This window comes from Nannospalax galili, unplaced genomic scaffold, assembly GCF_000622305.1.
Source record: "Nannospalax galili isolate Female #2095 unplaced genomic scaffold, S.galili_v1.0 scaffold1956, whole genome shotgun sequence".
In the NCBI taxonomy this organism is placed as follows: Eukaryota; Metazoa; Chordata; class Mammalia; order Rodentia; family Spalacidae; genus Nannospalax; species Nannospalax galili.
The window spans coordinates 97,688-118,451 of NW_008337307.1; the positions used below are offsets into that span (position 1 = coordinate 97,688).

Here is a 20,764-nt window from a genome sequence, read left to right on the forward strand (position 1 = left end):
AGATTATACCCAAAGACATGTTCTATATAGACAGCAAAGTACCAGCAACATTTTCACGTGCTAATCACAAACATGCAGGAGAAAGAAATCAGGAAATCAATCACATTCAAAATAGCCTCAAAAAGATAAATCACTAGGGAATAAACTTAATCAAGGAGGTGACAGACCTCTATGAAAGAAATTATTAAACACTGAAGAAAGAACTTGAACATGCTCTTAGATAATGGAAGACCCTTCCATGTTTATGGATAATCAAAATTAATATTCTTTCAATGGTGTGTTACCAAAACTATTCAAAAGTCCAATGAAATTCTAATTAAAATGTCAGTGACCTTCATAGAGCTAGGGATAAAATTGCAAAATGTATATGGAAGTGGAGAGTCCCCAAGTAGGTATAACAATCCTGAGCAAAAAGCACAAAGTTTGAACTGTAATTCTCAATATCATATTGCCTACATTGATTTCCTATTTATTTATTTATAAATATTTTATTTATTATTTTTATTTTATATTTATTTATTTATTTATGGTCTCAAACTCCCTATAGCTCAGGATGGACTTGAACTTGTAGTCTTCTTTCCTCAGCTTCCTTAGAATATTAGCATCATAGCCATGCACCGCCATGTTTAGCGTCTATGATATTTTCAAGAAACTGCTACGCTCTTGGTGATGTGAAGCAATGCAATTTCATTTTAGAGTTCTGTCCATCAGGCTGCACATTGATGTCATTGGCTAAAATCAAGTTGTCCACAAGGCTGCATTCCTTTCCAGAATCCCTGGAAAAGGATCTGTTTCTTGCCTTCCCTGCTTACTGAGGCTATCCATGCTCTTTGGTCATGGATCTTGTCAGAATAGGCAACAGATAGGCTTATGTTTCTTGTGTCACATGTCTTTGACCATTCTTCCATCTTTCTCCTTCTCATAGAATTTAGGTTGCAGGTTCAATTTAAAGGAGTCTTGTGATTATATTAAGACAACAGAATAATCCAAGAGAAAAAGTATGTTGTGGCCAACATTGATTTTCTTCTCAGTAAACATATCCTGGCTACCTCTCAGAGAGCCTTAATCTAAGAGAAAGTCAGAACACAATGGAACTGGTGCAGTGAGTGAAATAAAATGCATTTCTTTTTCTTCCGTGAAAGGTTTAATTTGATGAAGTGAAACTCAACTCACATAATAACTTATTTATTGTTCTTCAGATTTGGAGACTTGAAAATGAAAAACTATCCTGTCCACCAAGAAATTGTGGAGATTCACAAAAAGTAGTAAGCATCGCCAAATAATTTCTTTGCTATACATTGTTTTCTTGTATCATTATTCCTAATACAGAAACTCCAGAACAGTTACAGATGTATCCTCATGAGCCTAGATGTGTTATGTAGGCCAGATAAAAACTAGAATGATGATAGGGTTGGATAGGTTGAAATATCCAGGCTCTAAATTTCTATTGAAATACTATCTCATCATAGATGTGTTCAGGAGGGACTATGGAGGATCTGTGGTCATCATCTGGTAAATAAATCACCACCTGGGGAGAAATCAGATCATTAGACTCAGCTAGAGAGTTAGGAGGATGATCCCTGGGCTCCTGCACTTTACTCCTGTCATTCACCACTCTCTTTAGATGTCCTGATACCTGCTATGTCTACTCACATCCCCGCTCTAACCACACTTTCCTTACACTTCCTCACCCATTTCCACCTCATTTCCAGGAAACCACAAGCCAAATGACACATCTCACTGTGGACAGTTGTTTGGCTGGCAATGGTCACTTCACTCATGGCTATTTCTATCTGTGCTCCCATCTCCAAAGTGAGGGACATTCACCCAGCCAGCAGGATTTTCATAATTACCTCTTTCTAAAGTACTCTGTGAGGGGATAAGGGAGTGTAAACACACATACACACACACACACACACACACACACACACACACACACACACACACATCTCCAGAACTTGCCTTGTTGATGGAGCAGGCTGCTCTGCACCCTAAAATAGACAGAGATAAAGCAATGCAGGCTTCCAGTCCAGAGAGCACTGCCAGGCCAACTAAAATCCCCTGCAGTAAGTGAAGAGAGTGAATTAAATAAACACCTTGCTAAGAGAAAAGACATTCCTCGTGACTGAAAGCAGATAGTGAAAGGGGAAAAGGCAGAGGGGATTGTGTAAAATTTTGTTTCTGGGACTGGTGTGGATTTTTCTTGTTTAGAAGTTCCTTTTCAACTGACTGGTGCCTCATACATTAATTGATTTGTCCTTCATCTCCCGGTTACAATGCATCAACAAAAAGGGATATTTGCTATCTAGTCTTCATGGTAGTTTCCCCAAAGTCACTGAAAACCATGTAGTATTTGAAATCCAATTTATTTTCTACCTCAGCAAGACGTTATCTCTGTAGAAAGCTTGAATTCTTCCAGAATTTTCTACTAGATAATTTATGACAGTGTATCTGAGAGGACAGTTTATTGTTGTTATTGGTGATGGTAGTGGTGGTAGTGGTGGTGGTGGTGTGTGTGTGGTATATGTGAACATGTGTGTGGATGCACTGCCTGCCAAAATGGAGGCCGGAAGTCAACTTCAGGTGTCTTCTTCTATCACTCTCCACCTTATTTTTTGAGACAGTGGAACCTTGAGTTCACCATTTCAGCTAGACTGGTCAATGAGTAATCAAGATTCAGGTGTCTTGTAGTGTTGAGGTTATAGGCACATTCAACTCATGTTATTGGGATCTGAACTCAGGTCCCCAGTGCTGTATAGAAAGCACTTTACCCACTGAGCATTCCTCCCAGATCTGGAAGGAGTTTGGAGAAGCTAACTTTCTGCTCAGTATGCATAGATTAAGAAAAGCAATGAGCTCCTGTAACATTCAGCAGACAGGTAAGGAAGTATAGAAGCAAAATCTCCTCATTAGGTTCAAGGTTCCAACTCATAAAGAACATTTTAGATGGTAAAACAGTTTAAACATCACCAACAATAGAAGTACTTACTCTGATAAAAGTGCACATATCATGCTGATTTCTCAGTCAATAGGGCAATGTAGCCATGTCATCAAAAAGCAGACAGGTGCCAGCCCCTACTGCTACAGCACTGACAATATTCATTCCCATACTACCTTGAATCTTAAAAGAATGAGACATAAAGCTGTCACAAATCCTCAATCACATGCTCTTCCTGTATTTGAGTGATCTCTAAATGTTATTCAGACAGATGAGCTGAATTTGAGACTTGCCTTAGGGACGGCTCCTACTCAGGATGAATCAGGAAGCAGCAGCTGGTAGAGCAGCAGCAGCTCTGATGAGCATCATTTTTTAAAAATTTTCACTGATTTTTTTTTGCAATTTTCATACAACATAATTTGATGGTACTTAGATCCCCTCCCTTTTCCACACCTTCTCGTATCTTCTCCTGCTCACTTGTTTTAAAAGAACAAGAAAGATTTTGTGTGGCTAAAACATCTCCTTTTCACTATGCTCGATGGGACAGTCACCAAACCCTTGGTCATTTTCCTTCCAGCAGCAACGGACAGTGCTCCAGATATCAAGAACTGATCAAAGAGAGAAGCACTCTGAGCTTGCATTTGCACACCTGTCCCTACAATATCCTCCTGTTTCCCTTGACTGCCAAGTCATCATCATCTACCAAATAGTTGATCCAACCTTGGGACCTGAAAAGAAGTGCATGGATTGTGGAGGGAGATAGATGAAGGTATTGTGGGAGTGGAAAGATGATACACAGAAAAATCCCCACAGGTAGTATCTTATTTTATTTCAGATTTAAAGTGTCCATTTCAGAGAAATTCCAAGTAATTAGAGTCATCATGACCCCAGGCGCAGTGTCATCAACCCCAATGAGAATCTGAGCCACCTGGAGGGAAAGGAATATTATGTGAGGAGGTACAGCCCATCAGGAGGAAAGACTTTCCCATGATAATTACACATTTATTTTCCTTCCCTCCTTCAAAACTCCAAATATGAGAAGGCTTCCCGTAAAGGAAGTATGTCATGACTTTCACCCATCCAACCCAGGGCTTTGATTCTAGACTTAAAATGTATTCTTCTGTTTGTTATATAGATGAAGACAATAGGGGTAATTTCTTCAATGATAGGTAGCTTTGTTGCACCTCTCCAGTTCCTGAGTTTGTAGGTTTTGTTCAGGTCATTATGGGACAAATGATCTAGAGAGCTGCTTTCTTGTCACCCTAGTCCAGTCAGGAAGTAGTTGTCTCTCCCAGTCCTGTGCTCTGTTCTCATGCACTTACCCCCAGGACCTGTGGCTGCCCCTTCAGGAAGATCAGCAGTGTCTTCTGCTGCTGAAAGGGCAGGACCCAGCCATTCAGCTGTCCTGGTTGGAGGATGTTCTCACTCCTGGGCACGTTCATGGCCAGTCTGCTGTCTGTCTTCCGTGGATGTCCAGTTGTCGCTGTTGTTATCAGCAAGGGAAGTATTTGTCAGTGTGGATCCACTTTCATATATCCTCCACCATTACTGTCAATATCTAGCTACAGGGATTTGTGCTTTCTGGAAAGAGAATCATATTTAATTTCTCATGTTTTTATTAGAATATTCTGTAATTTTCCTTATAGCCTCTTTTCTATAACTTCCCAAGGAATCAGCTCAAATAAACCCTGAATGGTTAACTGACTGACCTCAGCACTGTGTATAGCGTTAGTCATCCTGAAGGGAGGTGCCTAAGCATAACACCATTGGGTGATTTCCCATCAAATTCCAGAAAAGATACAAACTGCCCACTCACAGCAAGATTGTAGGCACGATACTCTCTGCTCCTGGGTTTTCTTTAGTCCTGCTTACACTGCCCTGCGCATAGCCCAGGCTGTCTCATTCCCCTGATGGTCCCCTTCTCAGAGACAGAGCAAGAACATAAATGAAATATGGCTTCTTCCTACTTTTGTGCCTTTTCAGAGCACAAACAGCAGCTTTTGTCCTTTCTTCTGAGTAGACTCTACATAGCCCTCCAAGAGAGGAACTTCCCCTGATGTGGGTATGTGGCAGATCACCAAGCACCCTGTGTTGGCCACTTGCTTCCTGTTGTTTATCTCGCTCAATTTCACCAATGACCATCTGTAAGTTTTCAAGCTTTGTCTTCTGTTTGTAAGATACTAATCTCTTTCTACTTCTTATGCGCTAATGAGATTGACTCAGCCCAAGAGCTCATCAACCGATGGATGGATAGAAAATTAATGATACATATACAGCATGGAGTAATATTCAGCCATAAAGAAGAATGACATCCTGTCATTTGCAGAAAAATTTATGGAATATGGAAACATCATTCTGATAAAGTAAGTCAGGCACAAGAACACAATATTGTATGTTTCTCACATATGTAGAAAAAAACAAACAAAAAGACATAAAACAATGATCTGAAAATAGAAGAGAAATGGAGATTATGGAGGCCAGGAGAAGAGGGGGTGGAAGAATGGATGAACACAAAAGACATTCATTGTATGAACAGATCACACTTAGTGCTGTGAACTTCAATCATATTTGTTAATGTTATAAAAAAAGTAAAAGAGAAAAATTCATCCTGATAGAAGAAAGACCACACGGAAGGCAGGATCCACTCTCATCTCTGGTTTTTCTCCCCTGTCGTGTTCCCCTGAGTATGATGCCTACTTGTCAGCTCTTTCTCTCATGATCAATGTGGTTTATGGTTACATGTCATTTAATCCATACAGTCCACTTTGCATATTACCCTCAGGATACTTATAATTATGTGACTTGGAGTGAATTAAATTATATCAACTATGAGGCTCTGTGATAGTTATTTTGTTGGTTTTTCCTCCTAACTTAATGTCTTTTTTTTTTCCTCTCCAACATTCAAACTTGTGTAAATCGCAAAATACATGTCAAAACTGGTATTCAGTTCTCCTCTAAATTTCTAAAGCCTACTTTCACATATTCATCCATTTTTTATCAAATGACTTTGCTTAGAGTTTCAAATTAACCTTTGCACTTATCTGTCACCCACATAGTAATTGTTTATCTAAAATTGGCTTTCATTTAATTTTTTATTGATTGAAAAACCTTTAGATATAGCAAGTACGTGTCTTAGAGAGATTAACGTAAAGTTTAACAAATCATTGGTTATTATGTCAAAGTAAAAATTCATTTATTGTAATAGAGATGCATATTTCTATAAAAATAATATTCCCAGTTATAAATACAATCCATAGTACCTTGTGGATCTCTTTTATTCAATGGATGAGCCTATATCACAGGTATTATTGAATAGCCCTTGCAGGTATAACATTCCAAGTTTTCCTAGAAGCATTGCTTGCCTGTCTTCAGGGGATCATTTAATAACATTTAGAATTAGTAGCAGATATCCTGAATATGATATAAAGAATCTTTATCAATAATGGCCCACAGGGATTCTGTGTTCTCTCTATGTTTTTGAATCCTTGTACATTGTATTTTGGGATTTCCTATCTCTCTAGTAATAGCTTTTGCTCTTTTAGTAGAAGGTTATTTTGACTTATTTTTTAAGAAAATGTAAATCTTCTCTGGAGGTTATAAAGGTATGAGAACACTGCCCAGTAAGAGAAAATGCTATAGGATCCTCCTCCTTCAGAGAGACTGGGCTTTCAGAAAAGTAACGGAATCTATAACTAAGTTCTTATGCCCAGCGCATGCTGTCTGTTCACCTAGTTCTAAGGCTATCTTTTCCTGGATTCCATATAGTTCCTTTATGCTAAGGACAGGCAGATAGTCATTCTCCATATGATAATTTCTTTTTCTTCTTTTTCACAATTTTATTGATAAATTTCATCAGCTGTTTTAAAAAGTGATAGGAATTTCCCTAATAATGTTGAACATGAACATTTGTCTATCTCTCAGACAAACTGTTCCACCCTGAGGTATTATGCAACAGAAAAGAGTATGTATGTCCACAGATGGGCTATGCTGGACTATTCAAAGCTTTATCCCTAAATTTCATCATTTAAGTTTACTGTATTTCTTCTTTTTTAATGTACTTTAATATTCTCACTTCTGATATGCATTTAAAAATATTTTTATTGGAGCTAGAGAGATGGTTCAGCAGTTAGGAGTACTGAGTGCTCTTGAAGAAGACCTGAGTTCAGTTCCCAACACCTACATGGTAGTTAGCACCTGTCCTCAACTCCAGTTTCAGGGGATCAAATGCCCTCTTCTGGCTTCTGTGGGCTTGTATGACGTGGGTACACTTACATACATGCAAGCAAAATATTCACACATATAAAATAAAAATAAATAAAAAATAGTGTTTTATTGAGAATTTCATACAATGTATTTTGAACACATCCAGCCTTCCTCCCCCATTTACTCCAAGATCTATCCCCACTTCCCTAACCCCCAACTTTATGCTTTCTCTTTTTTTTTTTAAGTACATTAAGTCCAACTTCTGTTACCCAAGTATTCTTTGGTGTGGATCTATCCCCTGGTGTGTAACCTGCCATTGGACACACCCTTACAGAAATCTGACTTTCCCTTTCCCAGAAGCTATCATCTTTCAATAGTTCATCATCTAGGGGTAGGACTTCATGCCTAGTCCCTACATCCATGCTAAGATTTTGTCTGGCTTGAGCTTAAGCAGGTCTTGTGCATGCAGTCAGGACTACTGTGGGCTCACATGTGTCACTGCCCCGTTATGTCTGGAAAACATTTTCTTTGCAGTAATCCACCACCTCCGAATCTTACAACCTTTTTGCCCCCTTTTCCATGATAATCTCTGAGACTGAGGCATGTGATATAGGTGTTTCATTTAAGTGCTGAGCACATTGTTGTCTTTTAGTCTCTGTACCTTGACCAGTTGATGAGGTTTGAGAGTTGCAACAATCTACAGGTTTAGCAATGTCGTTGAAGAGTCAGTTTAATATTGCATCAATTTAGCAGAAAAATAGTAGTAGATTCTCCCTGAGGGCCTATCACCTAGCCAACCACAGATTTTTGGCCTTGTTAATGGTACCAGATATGGGCTTCATTTTTGCGGAATGGGATTTAAATTTGATCAGAAAGTGGCAGGTTACTCCCATGACATTTGTGCCACTAATGCACCAATGTGCATCTCTCTCCAAGCCAATTGTTATTGTAGCTTCAAGTGTTCATAGCTGGATAAGACTTATGGTTACTTTTCTCCACTGGTAGCACACACAGCAACTTCTAGCACTATAAAAACTAGCCAGTAGGGATGAAGTTTCAAGTCAGTATCAGCTTTCTCCATGTTCTTAACTCCAGAGATAGTTAATCATCCATGTTATTGTTTATTTATTCACTAAGAAATGAGATTCTTAATTTCACATGTGTTATGAAGCTATATTAACCAAAAGAATATGGCACTTACATAAAAACAGAAATCTAGAACATCGCAACTGAGTAATCAGAAATATATGTAATCAAGCAGCATCTCCTCATGTTCAACAAAGGCTTGAGGAGGACAACAGAGAAAAGAGTAGTGTGGTTAATAAATGGCATGGAAAGCTGTTCTCTATGTATGACAATGTTAAAACACTAATTAAGTTTGTATGATGTAGCCATACAAGAGCATGTTTTCCTGAAACTTTCTCGAGTATATTTCCATGAGATACAAATCAGTGAATAATAATGTAACTTTAACATCACACATATAGTTATGATACACTAAGCTGTAGTTCCAGGTGCTTTGGAGGTTGGACCAGGAAGAGTGCTTGAGTTTATGATTTTGAGTTGAGACTGAGAAATATATCATGGCTCGGAATAAAAACATAAATGAATAAAATTGTATACATTACCAAATATACATGTATGTAAACATATCCTTAGTAAAATGTATAGTCTTTATTATTGTGCATTGAGTAAAAGCTCAATTTAATTAAAAGTATAACTGAAGGCTACATACAAAGAAACTGTACTAGACAGGAGAAACCTTTCTTTGAGTTGTTGGCCAGGGCAGTCTAAGAAACTCTCAAAATTGCATAGGCCATTGCCACAGTCCTTGATTACCTCACAGAACTTGACAAATTGATGGTAAAACCCTATTACTGACGACAGAACATAATTTAGGCACAGGATTTAGAGCAACAGAGTTAGGAATGACCCGGAAGCCACCTCCCCTGAAGGCTAGCTCTCATAGCTTGGAGAGCACCATGTAAGCTGCTAAGGGAGAACATCAATTAAGGGTCCAACCCCAGCTTCAAGGCCAAAAAACCACATCAATGACCAGCATAGAAAACGGCATTGGTGCAGTAATAGCAGTTTTATCTTGGGGGTAATCAACAGCTACCTGATTGAACTTAAAGACCACTCAATGGGAGGAAACTCGTGTGTGGTACTGTAAACCTAGCCAAATACACATAGCTGGAGAGGTCAAAGATCTTAGAGAAAACTCCAAGGCTGCCACATCCCTAGACAAATATAATTTCTTACTGTGTGCAAAATATAGATCCTTAAATCTATAGACAAGTATCCCAGTCACCACCTATCAAAGAAGTTTCTTTTTCAAGAGACAGAGATATTACAGAGTACCACAACTGGTCATACACAGAGATTGTCTGTGAATTGCCCAAGCCTAAGTGGTACATCTAGCATGCAACTTCTACACCTAAGGCTCATGGATCATAGAACAAGGGATAAAGAGAACACTAATGCATCTTTCAAGTCTCATCAATGAAGTTCACTCATGCAAAAGAGGGCCAGGAACGCAAAAGGTCACAAATTGCCAAAACACAGAGAATAAGAGCCTACAGAGTGTGAGTAGTTGGACAGGACTCTTATATTAAAATCCACCCACCCAGGGCTCAGGGACCAGTGTGGAAGGGGGGCAGAAAGATTGTAAGATCTAGGACCATATAGAAATAGTCCTATAGGCTCCTGGGATACTTCTCATACAAACCTACAGCAACGGTGTCAACATACACAAGACCCATGCAAACTTAAGCAAACAAAAACCTAGCACAGAACTGGAAATGAACAGCAGGCCCCAATCTCAGTCGAAGAATTGTTGACAGTCCCTAGGGAGGGACTCTAGATATGCTGACTAGATCCCAGTGGATGAATTTGCACTGAGGAACATCTGGGGACACTAACTTTACATGATAGGCCTTAAAAGAAATTACAGAATGTGTGAACGCCAGTGGGGGCGCGGGTACAGGAGGGTGCCAAAGTGAAAGGGAGTCTAAAGATGATTTTCTATATGAAATACACACAAATTCAATAAAAATAAATTTTAAAACAGAAATTAAACCTGATCCCTAACATCTTTGAAATGGCAAAACTAACTCCGTATTATTATAAGTGACTTTTCACCTTGTGTTTCTGAGTAAAGTGGGGCCCTGTTTTAAAATAGTAGAATCTTCTCTTCTCTCTTCTCATGCCAGACCTGTTCTCCATCAGAGGCTCCTGGGGCTGATCCTTATTCTTGCTTCCCTCATGGGTCCCCACACAGGCTCAAACAGACACACAACTCCACACCTGAAAAGAATGACCATCACATTTCAACTAAATGGGAACACTTAGATATCTATCAACAGATAAATGTATAAAATGTGGTACACACAGTCAATCGAATTTTGTTCAGCTCTAAAGAAATGGATGGAACCTCCCATTATTATGGTAAGTGAAATAAGCCAGACCTAGAAGGACAATGCAAATGGTTTCTCTCAGAGGTGGAACCTAGATTTAAAATTATATATGTACATATAAGTATTTGTATAACTGTGGGGGTGTCATAAAATGGGAAAGGGAACCACAAAAGAGGGGGGATCTTAAGAAAGGGAAAGAAAGGGCTTAAGAAAGGGAAAGAAGGAGGGATTATGTTGCAGAAGGAAGTGAATCAGTCAGAAGGGAGGAAGGGCATGGGAAGGAGTAGTGGAAGAGGAAGGCAAATTAGAAAAAGAATAATGAAACATGCATGAAAATATCATGATAAAATCTGTTATATTATATGTTAATTTAAAATTTGATGAAATAATTTAGAAATTTTAGGAAAAGCATATGCAGAAACTTTAGAACTTGGTAAAGAGTAGAGCATTCTTTTTCACAGATTTGAAACAGAAAAAACCAAGGACAGATTGAGTGATTAGTTATTGGTACGGGTGTAGACAGACAACAGGGCAGGACAGAGGTGTCCATCTTGAGGAAAACTCTCCATAAATTGTTATGCTGTCCAGGAAGGGAAGAAATGAAGGTTTGCAGTTCTCCACCATAATGCTGGCCCACATTGGAAAGGGCCGTAGAGGAACAAGAATATTCAGAGCGGAAAGGACCATATACTTGCTTTCTTTGTCATTTAGCATGGACTATAAAGTATGTAAGATTCATTAATGTTTTTAAAAATACTTTTAGTTATTCTTTGAAAATTTTGTACATATGTACAATGTATCTTGATCATATCCATGTCTCATTCTGTCCCCTCCAACTCTCACAATGCTCTATCTAGCATATCTCTCTCATCCAACTACATGTCCTCTTTGTTTTTTAAATAGTCTACTGAGTCTAGCTAGTACTGCCCCTATGGAAGTAGATGTGGAGCCATCCCCTGGAGCATGGGCAACCTAACAGTCCTCATACCCCCCAAGAAAAGTGACCCTACAGCAGCCATCAATTGCCAAAAACTCCTCCTCAGATAGGAATGGGGTCTCAGAAGCCCTTCCCTGTCCATGCTAGAATTATTTTTGTTGTTTTGATACAGGGTCTCCCTGCAGCCCCAGCTGGCCTGGAACTAGCTGTGTAGACCAGGCTGGCCTTGAGCTCACAGGGATCCACCTGCCTCTGCCTCCCAAGTGCTGGGATTAAAGGTATGGGCCACTATGCTTGGCCACGCTAGAATTTTTAGCTGGTTTTGAATGATGTAATTTGAGAGATATGGGCAAATCACAGATTGTCTCTACTCTCAGATTTACTTAAATAGGCTCAGAAATATTGTGCACTGCCTTTTTATAGACATTTCCAATCAGTAGAAATAGGAAAGAGGAGGCTAAAGGTATTGAGAGTGAAATATCACTGTGAGAAAATTATCCTATATAAAATGAGGGGATAGCCGAGTGGACATTGTGGTTGACACCTTTAGTCCCAGTACTCAGGAAGCAGAAGCAGCAGATCTTTGTGACACTGAGGCCAGCCTGGTCTAAGTAGCAAGTTCCAGGTCAGCTGGGGCTACATGGAGTTCCTGTCTCAAAAAGAGGGAGAGAGAAAAAAAGTGGGAATAAAGACAATAGACACCAAATTATGCAAATAATTCTATTTATCCCCCTTAAATCAGGTTTTTCTATAAGCCAATGAAGTTTCAGTTTAGTAGTCAACAAATTTTCCTAAATGGAAGCACATATTTCATTAGCAAGGTCTGTGAACACTGACCGATATAGTGGAATTAAGAATCGTCTTTAGGGCTGGAGAGATGGCTCAGTGGTTAAGAACACTGACTGTTCTTGCAGAAGACCCAGGTTCAAAGCCCAGCACCCACATGGCAGCTAACAACTGTCTGTAACTCCAGTTCCAGGGGATCCAACAGCCTCTTCTGTCCTCCGCGGGCATTGCATGACACGGGTGCACTTACTTACATGTGGGCATAACACTCATACACATAAAAATATTAAATAAAATATTAAAAAAAGACTTGTCTTTAGAATTAGAATGGGGTTGTGTGATTTTGACACTCAAAACTGTGACATCTGACCGATAAAGCTAAAGTAATATCTCTCTCAGCATCCTATACATAGTCGATCACAGAAACCATCTGCAAGAAACGCAGAACAGGAAGATTCGTTACGGTAACATATTCTCATCTCTTTACACTTTGGGGGACTGAGTCTCCAGTAATGCAGTTGGGCAGTGAGAACCACGTTCCCACAGTGTGCATTGTCTGTGCAGACCTTGGGGTACCTGGGAGAAACTTCCTGGGACAGATTCTGAAATGCATGACTTTGCAATGAATTGCCTAATCCTGAGCAAATGAGACTGTGATATTATGAGAGGGAGTATGTGTTGCTTCTATTTTGTATATACAGGCTAGTTTGTTGTCTATAAATAGACACTTTTATTTCATGCCACAGTCTCTGGCTCATAAATATTTTTTTCTTGATTTCTCCCATGGAGGGGAAAATCTTCAGGCTAGTTTGCTTTTAGACAAGCTATTAGCTATGAGTTTATTCATGTAGGAATTCAGCATTTTCTATAACATTTTTTCATTGTTTTGTGAGGACAGGTATCACTATCTTGACCTCATGGTCTTCCTGCTTCAGCCTCCTAAGTGCTGTCATTGTCATATGCTCCGCTATGCTCAGCTACAGGCCGTAATTTCTTGAATAAAATATAATTACCTGAGGCTGGAGAGGTGATTCAGTGGTTAAGTACCCTGACAGCTCTTGCAGGGGACCCAGGTTTGGATCCCAGTACCCAAATGGTGGTTAACAAATATCCATAACTACAGTTCCAGGCGTTCCAATACCCTCTTCTGACCTCCATGGGCATAGGACACATGTGGTACACTTACATCCATGTAGGCAAAACACTCATACACACTAAATAAATAAATAAATAAATAAATAAATATTTATAAACAGCTTTACCCAGCACTCGAGAGGCAGGCAGATCTCTGTGCATTCCAGACAAGCCTGGTTTATGTAGGGAGTGCCAGATCAGTCAGGGCTACACAGTAAGAATGCCTGACTTTCTTGTTGGAGACTGAATATAACAATATTCTGGTGCCAAGAAAATGCTTTAAATTTGCACTTGGAAAGATCCAAGTCATGTCCACAATTGAAAAAGGCAAACATATCTACCTAAAAAGAAATCACAAGCTGGGTATGGTGGCGCACACCTTTAATCCTAGCACTTGGAGGCAGATCTCTGTGAGTTCAAGGCCATCCTGGTCTACATAGTGAGTTCCAGGCCAGCTGGGGCTACAGGGAAACCCTGTCTCAAAAAGACCAAAAAAAAAAAGAAGAAAAGAAATCACAGTCTATCCTGAAGGAATAAAGAACAAACTGCTTTTCCAGTTGTCACAGGATCAGTCTTTCCGGCTCACCTGGTTCTGCAGTTTACTTGGTAGATTTTTTTTTTTTTCTCTCTGATTAAAAGAACTTTAAGAGTGACTTTCTTCTGGAATTGTAAGCTCTACATCTTTATTATTGTCAAATGCTGGCTTAAAAAGGCCTCAGATTCTAGATGGCCATGAGTTAGAAACAAATAATGTTATTAAATGGGTGTGTGTGTGTGTGGGTGTCTGTGTACATGCGCATGTGGTGTGTGGGTTTATGTGCATCGTCCATGCACATGAGTGTGTAGATTGTACACAGTCACATGTGTGCATGTGGGGCCAGAGCACTACTTTCTACCTTATTGCCTTGAAACAGGGTCTCTCAGTAAACTGGAAGTTTGGTGTTTAGACTGCCTGTCAGCAGTCACCATCCTATAACAGTCTCTGCCTCCCAATGCCAGAGTTACATGCACTTGCAGTCATGTTCAGGTTTTCACACGGGTGCCTGGGATTTAAACTCAGGTCCTCATGCTTATGCAGGAAGCACTTTTATTCAGTGAACCATCCCTCCATCCCTACAACATTTAACAACTGGATGTTGACTTTCATGAAGAATGAATCTCAACTTTTTCACAGGGGCTTGCCATTCTGTTTGGATGTGCACAGCTGAGAGCTGAGGAGTGTGGGATTCAGAAAATAGTAAGCTGTTTGCATCTGTGTGCTGAACAGCCAGATGTATCAAAATGAATAAACGTTGAGAGTGAGAGCACTAGCTTTCAGTTAATTATAATGATATGTGTCCTGAGAGTTACCTGTTTCTCTAAGAGGGCGGAGCCTGCTGCAGAGAATTGGCTGCGGAGAGTTAGCCACGAAGGGAGGAGCATTGGTGCCATCTTGGAAGTGAGTGGCATGGAAAAAATGGTCCCTGTGTCTCGCCCATGTGGATGTGAGAGGGGGCATTTACTGGCCTGGGGTGAGACTGCAGGCCCACAACGTGTGGACAAAAGCTAATGGAGACTGTGGGCGGGGTGCAGAAGTGATCTGGAATGGTGGGCCGCTGAGCCACAGAACAGAATGGGTTGCTGGGTGTTTGCCTTTGTAAGTTACTCTATTTCCCCTACCCAGGATATAAACTATGAAAAATTCAGATAAAGATGTGTTAGATGGTTTGTCTAATAGCACCAGGAACAAGGGACCCTAAGAGAATACTGGTGACAAATTGTCACAGCTGGCAGAATGACCATGCTAGGAATGACAAACTGAGGGAGTTTGGAAAAAGCTAGGGAGCTAATGGCCGTGCTGATATGGATCTTACAATGGATTATAAAATATGTAACTAAAAAGGTGCCAGCCATGCAGAAGCGTGGGCCACAGCTGTGGTGTAAATGTGGGAAAATAGCCCAGTTGCAGGCATATGCAAATTTGTTAAAGGTTATAGAAAGGCTAGAAAAACTTTTACAGGCCTGGGACACAAGCAGAGAACCCAGAGAGGGGCCGTGGTGGCCACTTTGCATAATAAAAGATTTGCCCAAAGCTGGGGAAGCTAGGGAGGTACTGTCAGATTCAGTTGCAGACCTTGAAAGAAAAATGTGGGCCACAGCTGTGGTGTAAATGTGGGAAAATAGCCCAGTTGCAGGTATATGCAAATTTGTTAAAGGTTATAGAAAGACTAGAAAAACTTTTACAGGCCTGGGACACAAGCAGAGAACCCAGAGAGGGGCCGTGGTGGCCACTTTGCATAATAAAAGATTTGCCCAAAGCTGGGGAAGCTAGGGAGGTACTGTCAGATTCAGTTGCAGACCTTGAAAGAAAAAAAAAATGGGACTTTTTAACTTATGTAAGGTCCAAGGACTCCAGAAAAAAGATAGATAATGAAAAAGGAAACGACCTAAAAATGAAAGTGGCTAAGGCTGCCCCTCAGATTCAACCTTTGATACAGAAAGGAAAGGAAGCTAATAGCACTGCAGCTAGGAAGTAATCCACATTGGAATTGTTAAAACTAGGAAAAACTTACAAGCAAAATATAGGCTGTTCAACCTAGGCCGATGGGGGGGGGCAGTCCTTAATGGGGTGGCTGGTTGAAGGCATTAAAGATACGTGGTCATCTCCAAAGGAAACTTCCATAATTAACAGAGGCTGGAGGACTATAAAGGAGGGACAGGCATTACTGAGAGAACTAGGTATGAGAAAAGCAATACATGATACCCAATTCACTGGGCCAGATAAGACTGTACTCACCAGAGATATAAAGGAAAGCTTAATTCAACTGGGACCTTAAGAATGGTATGGAGATTTAATGGTTTTCCTAAGCCCTTTAACAGGACAAGGTCTTTGTAAAGTGAGAGAGCCTTTAGCAGATCTAAGTGACTCTGACCAATGTGTAAAACGTGTCTGTAGAATAGCAGAACACTCTACAAGAGCTATAAAGAAGACCAGACAGAAGAAATGGTCCATTTAGGTTACTCGAAGGCAAATGTGGCAAGACTTATGTTGAGCCCAAATTCCCAAAGAAAAAATTGATAGAAAACCAAATTCGGTACTAAGGAGTTTCTGTAAGGCTTTAAAACCAGAGAACAGTTTACACAAGGCATTCAAAGGATAAAAACTATCCCAGGGGTGGTTAAGAACCCCCAAAGATTAAATAAAGTGCATTTCTCTCCTTATAAAGGCTATACTAGGGGTGGAAGCAGTTTTTCCCACCAAGGCCTTCCCCAGCAGCCAGGTATGGTCAATGGAGTGATGACAGATACGGCTACAGTCAAGAGGCAGACCCAGGGCCTGCCAGACTCAAGGAAGAGGTGCAGTGGGGACAAGAGAAATCCCCTGCCTCCTTAGCCCAGTGCAGGGTCAGGCAACTGGAGCCAACACCTGTAAGTGTATCAAGGATAAAAGAATACAAAGATACTCCATGTAAAATCCCCCAAATACAAAATGACTCCAAAGAGATAACTAAAGACAGTAAAGAACTAACCAAATTAATACCTCGTACCCATGCTATGGTACCTAACAAGGAGAAAACAGTTAATACGAATGGATAAAACCTTTCCTTGCTGTGTTATACCTTGTCTATAATTGATTTAATATATGATGTTAACCTTTCTTTGAATGTTTTACAGATGTGAAACCTATTTGAAAGATACCTGAAGAAACAAAGGCCAGCTATAACTGTAAGATTCTTGGGAGTTTTATGGTTGGGTAAGATAAAAACAGAGGCTCCCAAACTATACAACTGTTAAGAAAATCTACTGTACCAGGGATGGGTTGCCCCCCCACCGTGAGCTGTTGGTCAGATAGAGATCCTAGAGGCTCTCAAATTCAGCAAGGCTATTGCCACTGATGTTGGTTGTATACTAGAAAGGTCGTAAGGCCATGTTGCTGAAGACACTGCATGATGTGAGTGCAGGAGAGAAAGAAAGGATGGAGCTGAGACTAAGCCAAAAACTCCATGCCACTGGATGGATGACATTTATAGTACCAGAAGGGGCTATGAAGATGGCTGGGGAAGAAAGCATCCCTTATGATTCTACTCAAAAATGGACCCCACGTGCTGCACACTATAGACATGCCAAGCAATGCCTGCAAGTACAATAATGGCTCAACTGATATATGTACAACCGACAAATTTCTAATTGAATAAGGCCTGCTCCTAGGGGTGGAACACACATCTGGTGCTATAGACCAGGCCAACCCCCTATGTTGAGAAAGGCTACAGGCCCTAGCAGGGAAGCCATTACAAGTATACTGTTTAATGAATATAGTACACCTACTGGGATATCCTCTAGGCATTTGTATTTACATTCATGTATGTTTAGATGTGTCTACTTCTTTCCATTTGTCATTGTAGTAGAAGAAACACCACTGAGATAGATCGATGGCCATGGCTTGAAGACAGATAATGGAGAGGCCCAAGAAGTCACTATCTCACCATGATACAAGAGAGACTGCCCTACATCTGTCATCCCCTCCAAGGCTCAGAGACCATAGCAGAAGACAGGTGGAAATATTGTAAGAGCCAGAGGAAGGGATGGAGTGTGTCCCGAGGGGTACATGTTCCTCCGAGGGGCAGGGTCTGCAGCAGGGAATTGGCTGCAGAGAATTAGCTATGGAGGGAGAAGTGTTGGCACCATCCTGGAAGCAAGTGGAGTGGAAAAAATGGCCCCAGTGTCTTACCCACATAGATGTAAGAGGGGGCATTTACCAACCTGGGGCAAGACTGTGGGCCCATGAGGCATGGACAAAAGCTAATGGAGACAAAAGCTAGTGGAGACTAACAGCTAATGGAGGCTAAAGATAAAGATGTGTTATCTACTTTGTGTAATAGCTCCAGGAGCAAGGGACCCTAAGAGAACTCAGGTGACATGTGTGAAGATATGTAAAAATGACAACGGACATGGGTCTGCATGCTTTGAGGAAATAAAAGCAAAAGACTTGGGGAATGAAAGGATAGATGTGGACCTGACAGTGTCAAAGATGGGGGAATGAGTCAGAAGAGCCTGGTGTGTTGATGTGGTAGAGCATTAGCCAGAGTTAAACACTGTTGTGCCATTCCTTTGGGTCTGCCTGCAGTTTCTGAATCTGGGGTGGATTCCTTACATGCTCAAGGCTTTCTTTTCCCAACATGTAATTCTCACTGAAAAAAAGTGATAATGATATGTTCTTTGTTCGGATCACTCCTCAGAATAAAAGACAACACTTTATGTAAATGAAGTAACATATTTTGTAGTACTTAATGAATATGGAAAAATAATTGGTTTCAACCTGCTTTCCTAATACATTTTATATTATATGTATACCATACATCTAGAAATTTGTCGTTATGCACTCTAGAAATAAAATGAGTTTGAAATACCAGAGGTGATATCAAATGTCACATTAACGATATTTTAAAACATAAGTGTTTATGATATAACATATATTAATGCTAGTCTACCTTTAAACTAAGGAAGGTCTATGCCATTAAATAAAGGGAGGATATTTGTTACTGATGGAGGAGGAAATATTCCTACTAGGGGAGTATTTCCTGTCCAATTTCTGTAAATGGATCAGAGAGTAGGTAAAAAGGTTTGGGTTTAGGTCGCTGATGTGCCACACCATGTGCTCAGCAGACCAGTCAGACATGCCACTTTCTGAGATTCTGTGTGATAATTGACAGTCAGAGCTTTCAGTAGGAATGATATTTTAACAGCATACAAATTACTATGTGCCTTTCTGAGGACAACACTGTCATTAGTAAAATTCCTGAGAAGCAAGGAACTCATGAACAAGAGAAAAATAACCAGGTCAGATACAGCAGAGATCAATGCACAGCTAAATACCTACTTCACCTCATGTCTCTCCAGGATAGAACTGGGATGTGGGGGTCCTGCTTGTTATATCTGGCTTTATCCTGGGAATGTTCAGTCTTGTTTGCACTGAAGTGTACACAAGTCAGGCGTACTAGAGCCCTCAGATTTCTATCAGGGTGAGGTCAGTTTTCATACATGGGCTTTCTGATGCTCCTCAGAGAGTGTTCTGTCCTTCAGTGAAAGGCACCATTGTGGCATGCTCACTGAGTTAGATTCTCCTCTGTGCCATGGAAGTAGTCAGCAGCCTAAGCTGTTGATTTGACATGTGACCTAAATTAAGTTACTTTCTCATTCTCATGGATTTATTGTTTGCTAAGAGACTCATCTTTTTGTTGCTTTTCCAGGTGAAATTGACTTCAGTCATCATGGGCAGCACCAGGTTGTGAAAAGCATCCTCATCAAAGGACATGCACTTGGATCATCAATCCAGGGACCTCACCATCCACCAGGTCCACCATGGGACAGTTACTCTCCCTCAAGAGACACAGAGCAATCTAGAGTCATTCATAAAAGTGGAGCCAGTTATTCTTGGAGTATTTAAAAATTGGCGCCATAGTATTCTAAATTTACCCTAGGTCAATATTATCGGATTATCTAATAGTATATCATGGAAATGACCCAGTGGAGGAAAAACTATGGATTGTTAAATAAGATACTTTGCATAGCTTGCATGCAAATTATAAAAGTGTTCTAGATATGCAATTGCTAAATGTAAGCCTTGATCTTTATAGAAATCCTCTTATTATGGCACAGCATGGCTGTCCTAAGTTATTGAGAACCTCAAAATGTAGAGAGAATTTTATAACAGAAAAGATTATTCCTTGCACCTCAAGGCTCTCTCCCCTCTAGGTGAGCCAGATCAAGATTAGCAGGATATTTTTGCATGGATTATGTTAATGGCCTCCCATTTTCTTTGGGTTTGGTGTCCCCAAATCCTGCATTATACTGAATTTCTCCTCATTTTCCTTTGGGGGGCCAATCTTTGTAAGCTAATTGGCATGATTTTGCATTATTTTAAGCTTAAGTAATAACATACACAAAAGAATTGCGACTGTGACATTTTCATACATGCACACACCATGTTTTGATCACGTTCTCTCCCTTACACTTCACTGTAAGCCCCCCTCCAAGTGGTAATTCCACTTAATTTCCTTTTCCAAATCTGTGTTCCCATTCTAAAGCAAACATGTAATCCTTGCTTTTCTTAATCTGACTTATTTTGTGTCACATGGCAATCTTTAGTTCTCTCCATTTTCCAATAATCAATATGATTCACTTCTTTATAATGGCAAATAATAAACCATATTTCTCTTACCTGTCTTTCCATTGATCGACACTGATTCCATTACTTGACTACAGTAAAAATGTGCAAACCACAGATGTGCAGGTCTCAACTGCACGCTGACTTCAATTCCCTTGAGAATATCCTTAGCAGTGTATATCACTGGTCAAATTGTATATATATAT

At 40.2% G+C, this 20,764-nt stretch overlaps 1 long non-coding RNA gene across 1 annotated transcript in view; it reads right to left on the reverse strand.

Moving 5' to 3' along the window:
- Nucleotides 1–10,293: 10,293 nt before the first annotated feature.
- Nucleotides 10,294–20,764, reverse strand: part of LOC115070242 — an 18,549-nt gene continuing 8,078 nt past the window's right edge. Inside the window, exon 3 of the long non-coding RNA XR_003849436.1 lies at nt 10,294–10,447. This is a non-coding gene — a long non-coding RNA (uncharacterized LOC115070242). The remainder of the gene's footprint in view (nt 10,448–20,764) is intronic.